Genomic DNA, 20799 nt, shown 5'->3' with positions numbered 1-20799 from the left:
GTATACTGTGCCCTTTTTAAGGTTTAGTTTACTGTGCATCTGTCTAATAGTGACACAGGAGTAATCCCTGGGACAAACCTACAATCCCCCATCCACTTATCTAGATTCTTCTTGAAGAGATTCAGTGAGGTTCTCTGCCTCACATGAACTGGAATTCTATTCCAGAGCGAAGGGAGCCTCTGGGTTATGAACCTGTCCCTCCAGCAAGTTCTATTTATTTCTGTGCTCAGGTTCAAGTCCCTCGAGCGTGTGGCTCTAAGGGATTTAGATTTACTGAGGTGGAGCATGTCCATTAATTCTGGATTTGACATAGCTTTGTATGTCAGGCATAGATCACCTCGAAGTAGGCGGTATGCAACTGAGTAGAGCTGGAGTTTTTTTAACCGAGCAGCATATGGCATCTGTTTGAGACCCTTGATCCTCTTGGTGAGATACTTTTGGGGTCTTTCTAATTGCTGCAGGTGTCGGGTAAGGCACATCCCAAAAGGGGTATTGTATTCTATGATGGGCCTGATGAGAGATGAATAAAGGGTCATGATTACCTCTCTTGATCTAGATGTGAAACCCTTCGTGATGAGGTGTGCTATGTAGAAGGTCATTCTAACCTTTTTGGCAATGTGGTTTTCAAAGAAGATATTGCTATCAACCTGGGTCCTCAGGTACTTAATGGGTTTCCACCTATGTGGTAATTTGTGGGCACATTGTTTTTGCCAAAGGGTATGACTAATAACTTTCTCTGTACTTAATGGGTTTCCGCCTATGTGGTAATTTGTGGGCACATTGTTTTTGCCAAAGGGTATGACTATACATTTTTTGGCATTTAGCTTTAAACCATGGTGCTGGCACCAGTTATCTGTCTCTGTGAGACCTTTTTGAAGGATGTTTGTGTCAGCTGGAGAGTCGATTATGGCGCCCAGTTTGCAGTCGTCTGCGAACTTGGTGAGCCATAGTCCTCCCACGTTTGCCTGTACCTCGGAAAAGTATATACCGAACAAGAGTGGTCCCAGGACAGAACCCTGTGGGACACCACTTGTGACCGGTTTCAGTCTGACATGGCTCCAGCAACTCTCACTCTGTGGGTTCTGTCTTTGAGCCAGTTTGCGACCCATCTTGTGACATAGGGTTTATATTTAAGCTGGATAGCTTATCTATGATGCCCGAGTGGCGTGTGTGTCAAATGCCTTTGCAAGGTCCAGATAGGCTGTGTGGACTACCTTCCCTTCATCTATGGCTTTGGTGACTGTTTCAAGAAGTCAACCAGGTTCAAAAGGCAGGATCTGCCCTTGACAAAGCCGAACTGGGTAGGATCTAGTGTCTGTAGGTCCCCAATGTCTTTGTTTATGAGCTCCATGATGATCCTCTCCATAGCCTTGCAGACTAAGCTAGTCAGGCTTATGGGGCGATAGTTTCCAGGGTCCGTAGAGGCTCCACCTTTGTGGAGTGGGACCACTGTTGCTGTATGCCATTCTGTGGGCACATATCCTGTAGTGAGGCTGAGATTGTATAGCTGTTTTATTTGAGGGATTAGTTCCTCTTGGAGTTCATGTAGGACGCAACCTGGGACGCCATCTGGTCCCATGGAAGCAGTGTTTTTTGCTTTGGAGAGGGAAGCCTTCACCTGAGCATCAGAGATTTTTGGGAGGCAGCCCTCTGCCAGGATAGATACTTGATCTTTTGGGGGGGAGGGGGTGGTGAAGTTTGCACTGAACCTGTCTGCCAGGATATTGGCGATGTCTGTGAGTTCAGTGTATTTTTTGTCGTTTAGAATAAACTCAGAACAAGTCTGGGAGTTGCATCCCAGGTTCCTAACATAACTGAAAAAAGCCTTTTGATTGTCTTTGTTGTCCTGTGCAATTTTTCTCTCGAAGCTGGCCTTGGAGGATTTTATGAGGGATCGTAATTTTTTGCTAGTACTGATAAGAGATGCCTTCCCTATTAGGGATTTTGCTCTATCATGTAGTAGCTTCCTCCTTCTGTTGTACAGTTTATTTATGGCAGGGGTCCACTCCACCAGACTGGACACCTGCCTTTGGATGATTGGGTCTTGGTTTTGTTTGGGATAGCTTGATCCATGCATTCCTGGAGATGTCCGTAGAATGCATTTATATAGGATTCTGCGGTTTGGGCCGTAGTTTCCACTGGCCATGGGGCCTTGAAGGATTCCACTTCAGTTTTGAGAAGTGAGAAGTTCGCTTTTGAGAAGTTTTTCACTGTGGTTTTCTAGGCTGGGGTTGGGGTCGGGATATGGACATCCAGTGAAATTAATTTATGGTCTGATCTTACACATGAGGGCTATACTTCTAGTGTGGAGCATAGAGTCCCCATGTTGGTAATGATCAGGTCTAGTATGTTGTCCCCTCTTGTGGGAGTGGTGACTAGTTGTTCCATAGCATTTGAGTTTATAATTTCCAGGAACCTTTGGACTGAGGTGCTGGGGCTTGAGTAGTGCTCCCAGTCAATGTTTGGGTAGTTGAAGTCACCCAATATAATGGTGATCGGAGAGATCTTCATGTTCTCCAATGTTTTCAGGAAAGCCGATTGGGATTCCTGACTTTGAGAGGGTGGTCTGTAGGATGCTATAAACTGAAAAGCAGTCTTGCCCACTGTTAGTTGCACATGGATAGTCTCCGATACTTTGTGCAATGCCACTAACCTGGAGGTGTGGATATCCTTGATAAATATGGAAACTCCCCCTCCTTTTCTGGTTCGGTACAGGTTTTGGGGCCGAAAAGCATGATATGAGATATAGCCTGGTAGTGCTGGGGTGCTCTCTGGAGCCTTGAACCAGGATTCTGTCACTGCACAGATATTGATGTTCTCCATACTGAAGAGAACTTCGAGTGCGTGCATCTTGAGGTTAAAACTTCTGGCGTTAAGCAGCATTACCCTTAGTTTCTTGTTCCTTGTGCTGTCTATGGGGGTGGGTTTGACTTTTGAGCCTTGCCTAAAAAAGGCACTATGGGGGTGGCAAGAGCCTTTGCCAATATCCGAAAGCCCAGTGGTGACAGGTGCAAGCCGTCCCTAGTGAAGCAACGTGACTTGTCAAGCATGTCATCCCAGGCTGACAGACACTGGATCCCCTTTGAATGACACCAAAATTTTAGCCAATTGTTAAAATCGATCATTTTGTCTTTGTACTGTGGCATCATTCTAGGTGAGGGTAAGATGCTGCTCAAGGTCAGGGTCATACCAGCCTGGGCTACATTATCAGAGAGCTCCTCTATGTCTCTTTTCATGTAGTCCAGGGAGGTACGTCTCAGGTCATTCACACCAGCATGTACAATAACTGAGTCATATTTGTATTTGCTTTGGAGTGACCTGAGTGCTTGTGTTATGTTGCAGATCCTAGCAAACGACAGGCAGCTCACCGTGACCTTCTCTTTATTCAGCCTGGTAAGCGGGACGTCAGTGTGGCAGACAATAGAGTCACCTATTACAAGAGTATCAGGTGTGTTATTCAGCCTTAAGGGCTGTTGCTGATTGGCACACTGACTTTGTGGGCTATGTGTTGTGCGTGTTTTGTTTTGAGGTAGCGTTTGCTTGGATGTCTGCTTTGGAGGTCTCTGTTGCTTAGGTAGATTTTTATTTAGAGCCTCTGAGTATGTTTTTGTGTATTCATGTGTTTGGTTCGCTGATGTGGTGGGACTATGTGATACTGGAATTGTGTTGTGTGAGGTTACCTTCTCCTCCTGACTGGTTACACCAGTTTTGATATGAGAGAGCTCAGCCTCCAGTTTGGCTAAATAGTTGCATCTCTCACATATATTTGAACCTGTTTGGAGGAGTTGTGGGTTGTCCGTGTACATGAGACAGTTGTAACATTGCCTCAAAATTCCCAGATTCACCAGCTGGACTGGAGAGGAAACCATTGACTGACCTTTGGACATGCTAGAGTAATATAGGGAAACTGAATTTAAGACAGACCAATAGAGGACAGGCTAATCGTAGAGAGTATAAGAGTAAGTAGTGCTTATAGTTTAATAGTGCTAACTTGTAGGATTACTTAATTGGACCAGTGAAGGGCCTTAGAATGAGAATATGGTGTTTAAATTGAGAGATAGAGCAGTTCTAAGGGAAAAAGTGAAGAGCAAACTTTGTGGAGCCAGGAATAGTTTAAACCCAATTAGGCGGCACTGCCCCCTGTTGCGATATGCACAAAAATGTGCAAAACCGCGCAAAAGAGGGTTTTAAGAGAGGAAGATGAAGGAGTTTCGAATTGACCCAAAATGCCCAATAAAACTACAGTTTCAAGTCAGTAACCACTCCCACAGGGGCAGGCAGGCTGCTCAATGTTTTTCACTACCACTGATCAACAGAGAGACTTCCCTTTAGCCCAAGCAAAAAATGGCCTCCAAGAAACTTACAAACAGTTCAAGAACAGCAAGCCTGTAACTGAATTTTTTTAAATCTCAGAAAAGTGGGAAAAAAGCAGTATTTTTTTTTTGTTTTTTTGTTTTTTTCAGAGATAGTAGAGGTTCACAAGTATCAACAAGTTATAACAGTGCAGTAAATGACCCCACACAAGAGTGCTAGGCCAAAGACAGATAAAATGCAAGTTTTGAGAAAAAAATGATTTTAAAAATAAGTGCAAACAGGAAATTCAGTAAACAGCTCTAGGTTGTGCTCTAAATACAGTTACTAATGCATAAATCAAGTTTAACAAGCCAGAAAATGCTCAAAATAGGTGGCTATGCAGAAAAAACTTAGCAAATAAACAGAGGAAAAATACTTAAAATCTCAAAAGTGGCTCCTTTCTTCTCTCAGCATTTTCTCCTCTTGGTGGGTGTTTATGTATATGTTTCTATTTCTGGGAAGTTCAATCCTCCTTGTTTCCAGGGTCTAATATGATGAGTTAGAGCTACTCTATTCTTTTTGGGATACCATAAAAATTTTATTAAACATGAGTTTATTTCTTTAAGAATGCATCTTTCAGGAATTAACTGTATTGCTAATCCTACATATAGTATTTTTGGCAATAATACCATTTTTATTAATTGCAATCTGTCTTCAAATGTTAATATAATTTTGTTCCACTTTTCTATATATATGGTTATTGTTTCAATAATGTTTTTATAATTTATTAATATTGTTTTGTTTATATTTTTGCATAACACTTTTCCTAAATAATTTAGCGTAAGTTTTTGTTTTCCTATGATGGATTTATTTGTAACTTGTAGTTCTTTTTTCTTAATTAAAAATAGAAATTTTGATTTTGATCTATTAAAGTGTAGACCTGAAATCTTATAATATTTCTCCATTACTTCTTCTAGCTCTCCTAATGACTCTGAGTTTGATAGGGTTAATAAAATATCATCAGCAAAAAGCATTATTTTAGATATGTACTGGTCATAGACTTCTATTCCTTTTATTCTTGGATTATTGCATATTATTTCTGCAAATATTTCTATAACCAAAGCAAATAAAATAGGAGAAAGGGGGCATCCTTGTTTAGTACCTTTTGTTATATGGATAGATTCTGAGGTGAAAGGATTTAATTTAATGTAGGCTAAGTTATTAATATATATGTTTGTTAGTAATACGATGAAGGGAGGAGGAAATTCAAATAATGCTAAAGTTTTAAATAGATATTCCCAGTTGAGGGAATCAAAGGCTTTTTCTATGTCTAATCCAATTACAAGTATTTATCTATCTTCTTTATTCACATAATCTATAAGAGTAAGTATCCTTTTAATATTATCATGGGTGTGCCTATTATATAAAAATCCAGTCTGATCATTATTAATTGTCTTTAAAAGTGGGATTTTCATTCTGTTAGCTAGGATTGACATGAATATTTTGTAATCATTATTCAGTAATGATATTGTTCTGTATGAGGTGCAAAGGTCTGATGGTTTATTATCTTTTAGAATTGGTGTTATAAGAGAATATTTCCACGAGGGTAGTGTTTTTGCTTCTGACTGGACTTCTAGCAAAGTTTTATGAAAAAAGAAGATTACTGTTGAAAGGAAGAGTTTGCAAATTTCCATAATTATACCATCTATCCCTGGAGCTTTGTTAGATTTACTTTCTTTTATCCTGTCAACAATTTCTTTGTAGGATATAGGTTTTGTAGGTCTAGTTTTAAGTTTTCTGGATTTTTTTATATTGATAAGGTTTGTATCTAAGTTTATTTGGTTGGTATCTAAATCTTCTTTTTTGAAGTGTTCCATATAATGGAACTGAAATGCTTCAAGGATGTCTCCTATATCTGATACTTTTTTCCCTTTCTTTTCATGATATATACTACCAATGTTATTTGCTTTAGATTGTATTTTAATTCTTGTAGATAAGTTATCTAGATATCTGGGGGAGGTGGCTAATGAGTTTATTTTTAATTTTTCCAAGGCTAGACAAGTTTTGTGTGTTAGAATTTCATTATATTTTTTATGTAATTCCTCTATTTCTTTTTTGACTTCTGGACAATTTTGATTTTTTTTTTTGTTAGATTTTGCTGTCAAGAGTCTGGTTTGCAAGTCTAATGATTTAGATTCCCACTCTCTAACTTTGTTTTTGTACCAGCTAAGGGTCTTACCAAATAAATACGCTTTTAATGAGTCCCAAACCATGACTCTACTGATTTCTGTTGTATTATTAATTTCAAGAAATAATTGTAGTTCTGACAACATCCAGGGTCTAAATTCTTTAATTTTCATGATATATGATGGAATTCTAGTTGAGAGGATTAAAGGTTTAAACTCTATTTGGAGCTTCATTATCGCAGAGTCATGATCTGAGAAGGGGCATGGAACTACTGAGAAGTTGATGATTTTTGTTTGTAAATCTTGAACAACAAATAAATTGTCTATTCTGGTTTGTGTTCCAAATCAATGGCCTTTATGGGAAAATAATAAGGATTTAACATCTTTGTCTATTAAATGAAATTATGTAAGTCACAAAGAAGGCAGAGTACAGCAGACGTAAGAACAAAACTCCAAATTTAATTTCAAGAATGTGCACTTATAACATACGGATGAGCGCTTTCACCATTACAGCTTCTTCAGATCCTTGTATAAAAGTCACAGTAGACCTCCCCTTATATAAGCAGCTCAATTAATCAGTTAAAAAATTTAGCAATTAAAAACAATTAAAAGCAATGCTGGAGAATTTAAAGAACTCTCCCATATTTAAACATGTTGGTGTAAAATAAGACAAGAATATGTAAAACATACATAATGACCTAAGAACATGTAAATAAACATTCTAATAAGTTAATATTGGTAAAATATATACAAACAAATAATAGTTCATTTTATATTCCTGCGTTGTCTCAACTTAGGTTTTATAGAAGCTCTATCATTCAACCCATGCCCCCTATCAGCTTTTAAATGAATGATCCAGTCAGTCTCCTTAGATTCAGTAAGATTCATAGTATTGCCACCCCTCTTGTTCACAGCAATTATCTCTAGGACCCGGAACAAAAAAGTATGATTATTGTCATTGGTGGTTATGTGTTTTGCTAAGGCATTGTGTAAAGTGCCCTTTCTCATGTGGTAAATATGCTCTCCCATTCTATCCCTTAACGGCCGGTTAGTTTTACCAACATAGAAACTCGGGCATGCCTGACAAGTAGCTAGGTACACCACATTAGGTGTCATACAATCTGCATCTGCCTTGATGGAGAAAATGGTGTGTAAATCCGGGTGTATAAACACACCACTACTATCAATAAATGAACAAAAGTTGCAGTGACCACAGGGTTTAGTGTGACCAATGTTCTTCATAATCCTATCATGTCTGGGGTGACAAAGCAATCGCTTTAGGTTGCTCTTATTCCGAAATAGGAAACTTGGTGTCTCCCCCACAATGCGTTTCAAGTCATCATCAACCAGGAGAATATCCCAATGTTTGCTAATAATTTCCTTTAACTGATGTTGATCAGAAGTATACAGAGTAGACAATTTAATAGATCTGTTTAACATATGATCTCCAACGGTTTGGTCTTGGACCCTGGGTCCAAAGTATGGTGCACCTGAAGTAGTGCGTGACATATATGCTTCCTCCATGTATGGTATAATCTCATTGTCCTTGTATCCCCGGGTCAGTAATCTATTTCTCAGATTGTCTAATTCTGAGATAAACCCCTGTTCAGTGGGGTTCAATCTCGAGGCTCTAATGGCCTGTCCTTTCATTATATTCTTAAAAACAAATTGTGGGTGCATACTAGACCTTAGTAACAAGGGATTGCAGTAACATGCCTTGCGGTAGACCCCCGTGTTTATCATATCATCTGTTAATCTCTCAATATATAAGTCTAAAAAATCAATTATATGTGTAGAATAATTCATGGTAAAAGTAAGGAATGCATTTAAATCATTCATAATGGATAACATTGATTCCAGCTGTTCTGATGTTCATAGGTTCATAGATTAGTACTAGGCTAACTGCCCTTGTGAGCCATTTTAAGCCTAGCCAATTATCCCTTGTGAGACTCAAACCCTGCACCTTGTGTTTGTAAGGCAAACACCTCAACCATTAGGCCACATTCCCATTCCAAAGAACAAAGAGGTCATCAACAAACCTTCTATAGAACACCACATGTTCACAGAAAAGTGCATTCTTAAATAAAACATGTTCCTCCCAATGTGCAAGGAACATGTTGGCGTAGCTATTTGCACATGGAGTGCCCATAGCTACGCCATCACGCTGTTTATAGATCTGGTCTTGGAACATGAATAAGTTGTTCTCCAAAACCAGTTCTAGAAAATGAACTATATGGTCTATCAATACTGCAGTGTAAGTACTGTGTGTTTTCAGATAATTCAACACATAGTCAAGTCCTATATCATTAGGTATTACAGTAAACAGAGATTGAATATCAAAAGTCACAAAAGTACAACTAGAGATTCTATCATGGTGTCCAATACATTCATACAGATCAAACAAAAATTGTTTGGAATCCTTCAAGAATGTAACATTGTCATTCAATACACATCTCAGATGTTTCTCCACAAAAACTGAAAAACATCTTTCACTGGTTCCACTGTGGCCGAAAGACAAACAACAACAACATTGTAGTGTCAAGAACTGTTTTTGAAATCTATGCATTATTTCACTTCTTTCAAGTCATTCATTTTACAGTTCAGATTATATTTTGTCAAAATGTCAATAGCATTTCAAGGGCACATTTAATATTTACACTGATATTTTAAATGAATAGCTATCAGTTACCAAGTGAGTTTGTACAGAGTGTGAGTAACTGCAAAGATAACATGTTGCAAAAAGTAATATGTATTTTCTCATGTGCACTAGAGACTGACAATTTCAAGAAACATATAAAATGTAACTTTTACAGTGCAGACAGTTTGTGAAATCAGCATGTTAAAGTGATTAATACTTATTAATCAAGCAGCTACATTTCAGTGCACATGTAGTTTGGGAACATTTCAGTTGTGTTTCCAGGAATATATAATCCTATGAGAATAAATCAGAAAATATTACAAATAGTCCTATTATGTATTTATTTTACCTTGCTTAGGTTGTTTTTCATTTTAATAACTAAACAACATTACGTTTTCTTATTATTTGTTATCTGTGAGGCTAAATATACTTCACAGGTTTACAGTGTCCTTAGAAACTGCAGCAATTGTTTACTGTTGCTATGGCAACACAAACAGAATGTGAAGAAAGCTTCACTTCTCTTGACCAACAGTACATTTTTCCCTCTTATTTTTTATATGTATTTGTTAATACTAAAAGGAAATAATTCAAAGGACATATGTACATGAATGGAGAATTTCAGAGTTAATCACAAACATGTCCCCAATCCCAATAAGCATAACAGTGACTATCATTAATCTAATAAATATTGTGATAACAATTAATTAAGTTAACTATTCCAATTAGTCTACCTTAAAACTAGATTATTTTAGACTATTATTTATCTATGTATAGATAGTGAGTTTACTTATTATTTATTTATTTATTTTACATTTGTTGACCAGGCTAGTCTAACTGGATATATGTCCATTTTCAGTAGAGGCCTGAGGAGAAAAGCTCCGAGACAATAAAAGAAAAAAAAAGAATTTTTTTTTTATGCAAATAGTCCACAAGAAAAGTGGAAATACAAAATAATTACATAAGTCTACAACTGATTGGTAGGAATATTATAGGAGTTTTTTTTTTTTTTTTTTTTTTTTTTTTTTTATCTGTGAGGCTAAATATACTTCGCAGGTTCACAGTTTCCTTAGAAACTGCAGCAGTTGTTTACTGTTGCTATGGCAACACAAATAGAATGTGAAGAAAGCTTCACTTCTCTTGACCAACAGTACATTTTCCCTCCTATTTTTCTTATTTATTACTAGTATTTATTTATTATTATTATTTTTATTTCACTGTGTATTAGATTAATGATAGTCACTGTTATGCTTATTGGGATTGGGGACATGTTTGTGATTAACTCTGAAATGCTCCATTCATGTACATATGTCCTTTGAATTATTTTCTTTTAATATTAAATATATACAGACTATATTAATATAGTAAATAGGAAAGAATTTAGAAAGGGAGACAAGATGCAGTTAAAATAAACAATGAGAAAAGAGAGAAGAGAGAGAAAGAAAACAGAAAATTAAGAGAAAATAAACATATACTATGTATGTTGATTTACAGTATAAATATTTTATGTGCTATATAACCCTCCTTCTGTGAAAGAAAAGTACCCTGTTTTACATACCTGAGGTAATGTGAAAACTCTCATGTGTCATCTATTTTCAAAAAAATATAGATAAAGATTCCAATAGTTAGTTACCTTTGTTTTAAAATTCCAAGCAGTAAAATTGGTCCTTTAAAGTAATGTTAAAACAATTCATATCATAGTAAATGCTTTGAGAGATTTGGCTGTGACAGTATCAGTCTTTTGCTTCTTCTTTTTGACATCTGTCCAGACATTTGTTTCTTTTGTTCTCTTGAGAGAAGGTGACATTCAGTCCATATCTTCTGGTAAAGTAATCACATTATTAGTTTTAATAAATGAAGAGGCTTCCTCTAAGTCAGTAAAAATCCTCATCTCGTTGGCATACAGTATTCTTATCTTAGCTGGATATGCAAGTTGTGCCTTGATGTTATTTTGTTTCAGAAACTTTATCATTGGCCACACTTTTTCCTTTGTTCCATTATTCTAGATGAATAGTCGTTATCAAATCTTATCAGGCTCTGTTTATATTTTAGAGGTGCCTTCCTCCAAGCAAATCTTAAAATCAGTTCCTTGTCCAAGTATAAAAGAAATTTGATAATTATTGACCTAGGAAGAGAGTTTGAGTTAGTGACAGGTTTCCCAAGAGCTCTGTGTGCCCTTTCAATGCCAAAGGAAAGTCCTTCTTTTAAATTGAAAAAGTCAGGGATCCAGCTTGATAAAAAGGAAATAATATCCTCACCTTGTGTTTTCAGGTAATGCGAAAATCCTTATGTTATTCCTCCTCTCTCTATTTTCCAAGTCATCTACTTTTTTAACCAACCAAGTGTTTTGTTTAAGAAGCAGCTCTTTCTGTGTTTCCTCTTCCTTAAGTAGGCTTTTTAAGTAATTTAAAGAAACCTATATTCCTGTTATCCTTGTCTGGTGTTGTTGTAACATTTCCTTGAGGGTGTCAGCCTGTTTTTGACTGCTTGTTTTAAGATTTTCTAGGTTCTCTTTAAAATCATCCATCTTCAAAGACAACTCCTGCAGGGTAGATGCCATCTGTTGTAGTTCCTTCTTTAAGGCAGCATCTTGGTGAGAATTCCTTGAGTTGCTCATTTTAACAAGTGACTATATCTCCAAGCTTTTTGACAAGAAATTATTTGTAAAACTTCACCAAAGTTTCTAATTATGTAAATTAGACCTTTATCTATATGATTTTATACTTTGAAGAAAAAAAAATTATATTTTTCCTGTCTTATTTAACTAGTTATATAAAGCTCTAAAATACTGCTGCTTTCAGTTAGCCATTCAAGCTCTGCCCTTATCCACATCTTTCTGATGAGTGAGAGTCAAAGGCTACAGTACTCTCTGTGTTCAATTGATACATCCCATGGTTCCATAACATGCTGTAAATGGTCTAATAGGATCACACAAACATATGGCTACGTTGAGGCTAGCACCAGTTCTAATCAGTGCGTACAGGACATGCCAAGGCATGCAAGTAGTGCAGGTTGGCTGTATGTAGGTGTGCAAACTTACCTATGTAGTGGTACATACTACAGATCACAGTATGTGATGCATGCAACACACCTCATGTCTGCTAATACTATCATTTTAGGACATATTATGCTTGATGACATACACAGGCCTTGTTGTGGTCAGTCATTTGGGGGGGGGGCACATCACCCACTACAAATAAAACACTGCCAAACCCTACATAGGCTGCCAAGGTTATGCCATATGGATATATAAACATGCACCAAGTGGACTGGAGTGAGATTAGAACACCTACCCATCTAGTCTTATACACTATAGATCATAGTACTTATCACATGTGCCACGGCTTACATCTGATATTACATTGTCAGCAGGTAGTCTTAAAGTGGCTGACATCATCAGGCCTTGTAGAAGAGGGCAATGTTGAAGCCAGCAGCAAGTTATAGGGCCAAAAAGTGCATAACCATTGCAGGGGATAGCCCATGAGGGCATGTCCATTCATTTTCAGGAGGATACACACACTGACTCAGTCATGCACTAAGTGGGTTGTAGTGAGATTAGATCCCCTACCTATCTAGTCTTATACACTATAGATTACAATACTGATTGCATGCGCCACAACTTATAGCTGATATTGCACTGTCAGATGGTAGTCTTAAGATGGCTAACATCATCTCGTCTTATACACTATAGATCACAGCACTTATCACACTTGTCATATTTAAGTCTGTTATATGTGTGATTGCAGGCACAGTACTTGTGCATTACACAAACTAGGCATGTGTGGACCAGCATCTGTGGCCTGCAGTGTGATATTGCTTCATACAGTTATCTGCATCTAGTATTCTAGCAGTGGGATAACTGTAATTATCCTAGCTAGGTGTACAGTTACCAGTATGGCCATATGTGGCTGCTTGTAGTCACATAGGCATACCTGTGGGCAGGGACAAGTTGCCCTGTCCATATATGCATCGACAACATTATACATTACAGCACCTGCTCACCTGTATCTGTCTACATAGTAACATCCAGAAGGCAGAGGGGTCTGTGGGTTAGTGGAATTTGTACTGTTGCACCCTTAGCTTGGATCCTTTGAGTAAATGTATGGCTGTGTGACCGTGGATATTTACTCACCATTATTAGGGTATGTCAGACAATCTAGACATCCACACACATATTTCTATATAAAACAGGGATGTATATATATATGATATGTATATGTGCTAAGTAGATATATGGGTGTGTGTCTGTATCATTTAAATATATATATATATATATATATATACATATATATATATATATATATATATATATATATATATATATATATATATAGCTATATATATTAATACATATCTATTTGACTACATAGCGATAAATATACTATGCATGTGAGAGATAGTGATGGATATGTATGCGTATATCTGTATGTATAGACATTTATATATAACAGGTCATTTTGATGAAGGGGCAATAGGATTACATTCATTTTAACTAAGTGTAGTGGCATGCCCAGTGGGACTGTCAGTACTTATAATGTGACTCCAGTCCACACCTACCTGTACTCCAGTTCAGGATTTTGTATGTTACAGACATTAACATCCACCCCATTTCTGCTGTACTGCACTTCACTCAAACTGCCCACAGCATTCTCCAGCTGTGTGCTGTACTTAATCTGTGACTGCAGTTCGTAATGTTACACCACCAACAGACTGACAGTCTGTATACCTCTCAAATGTTCTGATTTCAACAGAATGTCCAGAGTTTTGCCTCATATGTTTGGTCAGTTCCTTATACATTTTGGGTCTTCTGGTGAATTACTGAATATTGGTGTTACTATATTATACTACTTACAGACAAACATTTGTGTTTCAGACATTATATCCTTCAGAACATATGCAATAATACAACACCTTTACTTTGAGTGACTTTCTAGGTTTATGGGGACAATATTTGAAATCTGTCCCTATGTTTAGGCCTTTGGCCCCCCCAATCTTACTGGCTTTGTCCAGATTTCTTGCATTAAGAGGTATGACAGTCTGTGAAACACAAACATAGTACTACCTCACATGCAAAAGATGTGAGTAATTCCAGATTAAAACCATGAACACCATCACCCATGCTGGTGTCCCTAGTCCACTGACCCACACAGGTCACCAGACAGAGAGGGGTCATTCATCATGCAATCAACAGCACAAATATGTACATTGATATCATGCATGAGGAGAGACATACAATGGTGTGAGCAATATCTATGTTACAGCCCTGAGATTGCCTGGACCACTGATATACCATAGCTGATTTTTTGTTAAAGCAGTTGTATGGGTACACTGCTGTGTTGGGGTGGGGGAACAATAGCACATGATCTGCTGGGATGTACGGTAGTCCAAATATCATGTGAGCCCACTGTTTAACATCTCTCTTGACTAATGTAGTGAATATTCCAACCATGAGGCCTAGTGACTATTAAGAAATGCTTACTATTGCACTGAGTATCTGTAGTCCCATGAGGATGCTACATCTGTCCAATTAGCCTGCTATATTTCCTTGCATAACAGCAGCAGATCCATACATATGATATATTATAGTAATCCTTACAATTTGTGTGTAGCTTAGAGATTTACCTTGCGAATGCAGCAGTTGAGAGACCTGTAGATCAAGGCTGACTTTGTGTGTTGCAAGCAGTACACAACCAAAACATGAATAGGTACAGGTTGTGTGGGTTGCCTGGCATCAACACATTTACTATATGTATGTGGGTAGAAGTAGGGTGTCAGTCCCTAGGGCTCTAGGTTGTCAGTGAATGTGCTCTGAGGTGTCTCTTAGCCAATGCCAGAGCATACTGGGCAGGCCTATGTCTGCCTACAGGGACATCATCAAGGGGCTCCTCCTCTGAGTCCTCTTGTGAGTGTGACTGTGGTGACATAGGCATTGGTGGGGGGCTGTGTATCCCTTCCCTTTGCTGATCCTGCTGCAGCTGTTTCTGAAGGATTATATTGTGTAGCATGGCACATACTGTGAACATATGTGCACATGTGGCTGGAGAGTACTGTAGGACTTCACCAGATATATCGAGACACTGGAACTGTGACTTCAACAGCTCAAACACATACTCTACTATGTTCCTAGTTTGCATGTGTGCATCATTATGGCATTCTTCCAGGGGTGTGTGTGCATTTCTGATGGATGCCATCATCCATGGTTCCAGGGTGTAGCCAGTATCCCCCAGTAAATGGCCAATGGGGATGTCCCCCTAGCAAACATCTGGTATATCTGTAATGCATGCCAGATATGGGAGTCATGATAACTACCAGGGCTGCCAGCACACACATTCATGATAATGCCCTGGGCATTGCACATGACCAGACAGTTGATGGAGTTGTACCCTTTGCGGTTGATGTAGATTCTACCCTGCTCACCCTGTGGTGCCTTGCTGTGTACATGAGTGCAATCTATGGCACCCAGTATCTCAGAGTAGTTTGTTACATGGTAGAAGTGTTGCATATTGCCGGTCCTCACCTCAGGGGTGAGGGGAAACAAATGTGCTCACTGGCATGTGGTAGCATGGCATTCAGGAACTGGTGGAGTACCCTGGATGTTGATGCCTGTAAGATCCCCATCATGTTCCCAATTTGTCTTTGGAAGCACCTGTGGCTATTATCCTAAGGGCTACTCATACCTTTGTTTCCACTGGGATGGGTTCCCCTCTGTTGGCTCTGGGTCTGAGTTGAGGGTGGCAGAGCTCGGTGAGTTCTTGTAGCATGTCCCTGCACACCCTGTAGTGCTCTACTGTGTCCAGCTAATGTAGCTCCTGGAAGGTTACCCTGGGCCCGAAGACTCTTCTCCTTCTCTGCCTAGGCCTAGTCAGCAGCAATAGCATTGACTTGCAGCAGACCTGCAGCAGCCCCTAGCAGTCTTTCACTTAAAATTCCCAAGTCTGTACTCTAATGGTGCAGAGTATGGGTGAAAAAACAGACTTTAGAGTGTATGCATACTTTATAGTGTTCCACTGTAGGTGCTGACTGTGTGATTGGATGCCTGCGATGCATTCCACCTGCCTAGTAAATCATTAACATTGTTCACTGGCCCTAGTTTAAATTAAACAAGGGTCACAACTAATTAATACATTATTGCTTTTTAGATACTGTCAGCATTGCAATGTAAGTAATCACTGGACACACACCCCTAGACTTTCCATGCTCAGCACAGTGGTGCACAGCGCAAACACAGGGAAACATGCACTCCATAGGTAAACATAGCTTAGAAGTCAGTGGACACACTCCCAAACTTTCCACGCTCAGCACATCAGCCTGCCATGCAAATAAGTGCCACTAAGCTCCAGTCAACTTAGCAGATCTTTGATACACCATCTTCTTTTTTTTAAAACATTTTTTATTATTTTATATAACAATACAAATTGTTTACATATATTCAAAGAGGAAATTGGTTATTAGTCAAGACACACTATCTTCTGATGTCAGCTACCTCCTCTGTGGACACAAACATGGTTCTCTACCTACATGGAGGCAATATGCGGATACAAGTACTCCATTTCTTTATTCAGTAACTCCACCTCATTTGCATAGGGATCTTTGCTCACAGCCTGGATACTACACGCTTCCAAGCAGTTCCACAGCACCAATGCACCATTGTAAATGCTCCAAGCAGGGTCCGGTAATACATTTCTGTGTCATAATATTGATTTGTATTTTCCACTTTATATATATATATATATATATATATATATATATATATAAAGGCATGTTTGCACTCTGAGATGCACTGCACAAACATGCTCAGATTATTAAAAAGATTCAGCAACAAGCAAATACCGACCATTCAAAGGTTCCTTCCAACGTTGGCGCCAAAAGATAAAGAGTAAATGTAAACTGCAAGGAACCACCACGGCATAAAATCCACGATTTAATTGATGTTACAATAAAAAAGAAGAACAAAAGATGTTATTATTCAAGACTAGGTCCAATAAACCATAGATCACTATTTGATCATTATTATCCATGGTGCTATATTCAAGCAAACATGTTCTTATAGCATCAAGGCCAAAATCATTGGGGATGCTTGTGAATAAGTTTTTGATGTCTAATGTTACCATCAAGGTTTCGTTCCGCAAGTTTTTACTTACTGTATCATGCTTTAGATCTAGCAGGAGCCCATATGTATTTTTTAAGATGGTAGGGATAGAATTTACCAAGGGGCCTAACTTGGAATGTATGTAGATGGACGCATTTTCTGTCACCCAATGTCTACCAGATACTATAGGACATAGGGGAGGTGGATCTTCCCCTTTGTGCATTTTTGGAAGCCCTTTAATCAATGGGATCAAAGGGGAATCTATTATTATTAAAAAGATTATATTAACATAGTTTCCTGTAACATTTGTGACACACAAAGGATAGTTTCTCATATTTCTATCTGTGTTATGCCATTTCTGTCCATCTATCTACATTTTTATAGCTCCTTTTGGCTGTTTCCATTCCTGTACATGGAATTTTTCTATGTACATTACAGACACTGACACGGACTCTGCAAGGCTGCCTATCTGCTTAATTTGCATGAGATTCACTTCTTTATGAGGTGATTTGCATGCCACAGAACTTCCTGCGTTAGCGCATGCATGCATGCCACCTACCAGTGCTTACTGGATCTCAAACCTGCTTACTTTCATGTAAGCAGTGTGGCACGAAGCCTACATGTTAAAAAAGACTGTGTAGACTTTATTAAATTCTGCCCCATATCCCAGTCCCTTTTTTCAGATTTCATGAAGATTTTTCAGACCACAATACTTTAAGTATTTCACTGCAACACTTTTCGGTATTTAACTATAACAATTAATTTACTCCAGTCTATGATATTTTATGGCAGATTGCAAATGAAAAAAAAATCTGTGCAGGGTATTTTACTTCTAATGTAATGTTAGGAATGACATAATCTACTTAATTATAGCTCTCTGCATAAGGAGCAGAAGTTAAAAATAACAGCAAGGATGGCAAAGTATAGCAAGTAAAATACTGCAATGTGGCAGTGACCCCCTCTGAACAAATTGATTACCTGCCTATACACATAAGAGCATATTTCTGACCTTTTTTCAGATTTCGTTACAAATCTTTCATAATCTGAACATGCGGTGCACAGCTGTAAAAAAAAAAAAAAATGCCAGAAATTTCAGTTCTTCTTTTATGAATTTCAGTTCTACTCTATGCTGAATTTGACCATTTGACTTTAGTGGTCCCAATCTATGGCATACTACATACAGCAGGTTCCAAATGAAAAAAAAATAATAAACTTTTTCCCATAAAATATACATGGATTTTACTTCTGATGTAATGAATAGAAGATGCATTTAGGGCACTATTGAACTTGACATACTAAAGAAACATTCAATTCAACATAATGTTTGCAATGGAAATGGATTATAATACAAAATAGATTGTGTCAGTGAACACCTCTGAACCAGTGCAACATATGCTTATAAATAAAAGCCCCTATCTTAGTAACCACTCAGATTTCATTATGAAACATTCGCCCAGTCGGCATAGGGTGTTTACCTACAAAAGGCCCTAAAATTGTTATTCTGCCCTTCTGCTCCTAGAAATTTGAAAGCAGTGCTGCAGTGAATTTAATTGGATACATGTCAATTCATCAAAGGCAGTTTCAACAAGTGGAAAAAAATTAAAAGGAGTTTGCTAAAACCATTAACAGATTTTTTTTTTTTTTGCAGGGGCAAGGCCCGCTGCACCCTCATGTAGGGGCCACCACTACTCACCCCACAACATTATGTATAACAACCACAAGGTTGCACTATAGGTGAGAAAAAGGCAAATTCAACTGACAATGAAAGTGGTTTCAGCAAACTGTCTTCGATTTTTGTGCACTCGCTGAAACTACCATTGGTGAGATGACATTTATCCAAACTACTTAAATTGATGGAATCTATAGCATGCTATCAATGCAGTTTACAAATTAAAAAAATGCATAAAGGTTTAATGAAATTACTGCATTTAAAGCTAGAGTAGAACTAGGATGGAAAAATAAATTCACAAAATGGGTAAAAGTTAAGTGTCATAACCTGATGGTAAGATCTTTATTTAAAAGGGTCTTACAAAATAAATGAGTTACAGAGAGTAAGTAGCCAAACCTCATTTCATTCTCCATTTCCATTTGCAATAGTTTTAGATATATATCAGATAAGATGGTCATGAAAGTACTGAGGGGGGTAAAACATTTTATTTCCAAATGGTGGCTAAAGCATTGGAGACAGTAATGGATGAATCTGAGAAATTTTAACAAAGACTCCAGTTAAAGTATAACAATCAAAAATCAAATCTGCGCTGAGTGTGGAGAAGGAAATGGAGAGAAGGGACAGTAGGAGGGAGAAGAAGGGTATGTGAAATGAATTGTGAGAGGAATGATAATCGGGATGCTACATGTGAAATGAAAACAATGAATATAACAAAATATGTGCAGGAGTTACTAAGGATGTGAAATGAAATCAATGAATATAACAAAATATGTGGAGGAGTTACTAAGGAAAGGAAAAGTAGAAATTAGTAGCATGTTTAGCAGATGTAATATGGCTAGAGTGACAGTGTTCCCCATATTAAGTTATGTGAAAATCCATTCCCAAAACAAATATGTTGCAGGTCACTAGCTATAATCCAGACTACAAATGGAAATTCATTTGGAAAGTAAAACAACCAAAGATATCTTAATGTAGGGTAGGAGTGAGGATGAAGATGGATGGGGTTTATTGATCTTAAGAGAATATACACTGCTGTTTAATATAGATCATAGGAGGATGGGGCAGGGATAGGGGTCAACTGACATGGAAGAAGATAAAAGGAAAGAAAATAAGAATTATAGGGAGCTTGGTACGACTTCTTATCTGCAATGATAGGGAGTGTGGTGCAATGTCTTATCTGGAATGATAGGGAGCATGGTGCAACTTCTTATCTTGAATGATAAGGAGTGTGGTGCAACTTCTTATCTGGAATGATAGGGAGCGTGGTGCAACTTCTTATTTGGAATGATAGGGAGCATGGTGCAACTTCTTATCTTGAATGATAGGGAGCGTGGTGCAACTTCTTATCTTGAATGATAGGGGGTGTGGTGCAACTTCTTATCTTGAATGATAGGGAGTGTGGTGCAACTTCTTATCTTGAATGATAGGGAGTATGGTGCAACTTCTTATCTTGAATGATAGGGAGCGTGGTGCAACTTCTTATCTGCAATGAGAGGGAGTGTGGTGCAACTTCTTATCTGGAATGATAGGGAGCATGGTGCAACTTCTTATCTTGAATGATAGGGAGTGTGGCGCAACTTCTTATCTGGAATGATAGGGAGCATGGTGCAACTTCTTATCTTGAATGATAGGGAGTGTGGTGCAACTTCTTATCTTGAATGATAGGGAGTGTGGTGCAACTTCTTATCTGCAATGATAGGGAGTGCGGTGCAACTTCTTATCTTGAATGATATGGAGTGTGGTGCAACCTCTTATCCTGAATGATAGGGAGTGTGGTGCAACTTCTTCTCTGCAATGATAGGGAGTGTGGTGCAACTTCTTATCGTGAATGATAGGGAGCGTGGTGCAACTTCTTATCTTGAATGATAGGGAGTGTGGTGCAACTTCTTATCTTGAATGATAGGGGGTGTGGTGCAACTTCTTATCT

Source organism: Protopterus annectens, chromosome 15.part0, assembly GCF_019279795.1.
Source record: "Protopterus annectens isolate FY-2018-M chromosome 15.part0, PAN1.0, whole genome shotgun sequence".
Classification (NCBI taxonomy): domain Eukaryota; kingdom Metazoa; phylum Chordata; order Ceratodontiformes; family Protopteridae; genus Protopterus; species Protopterus annectens.
Note: the sequence above shows the minus strand (reverse complement) of the source record.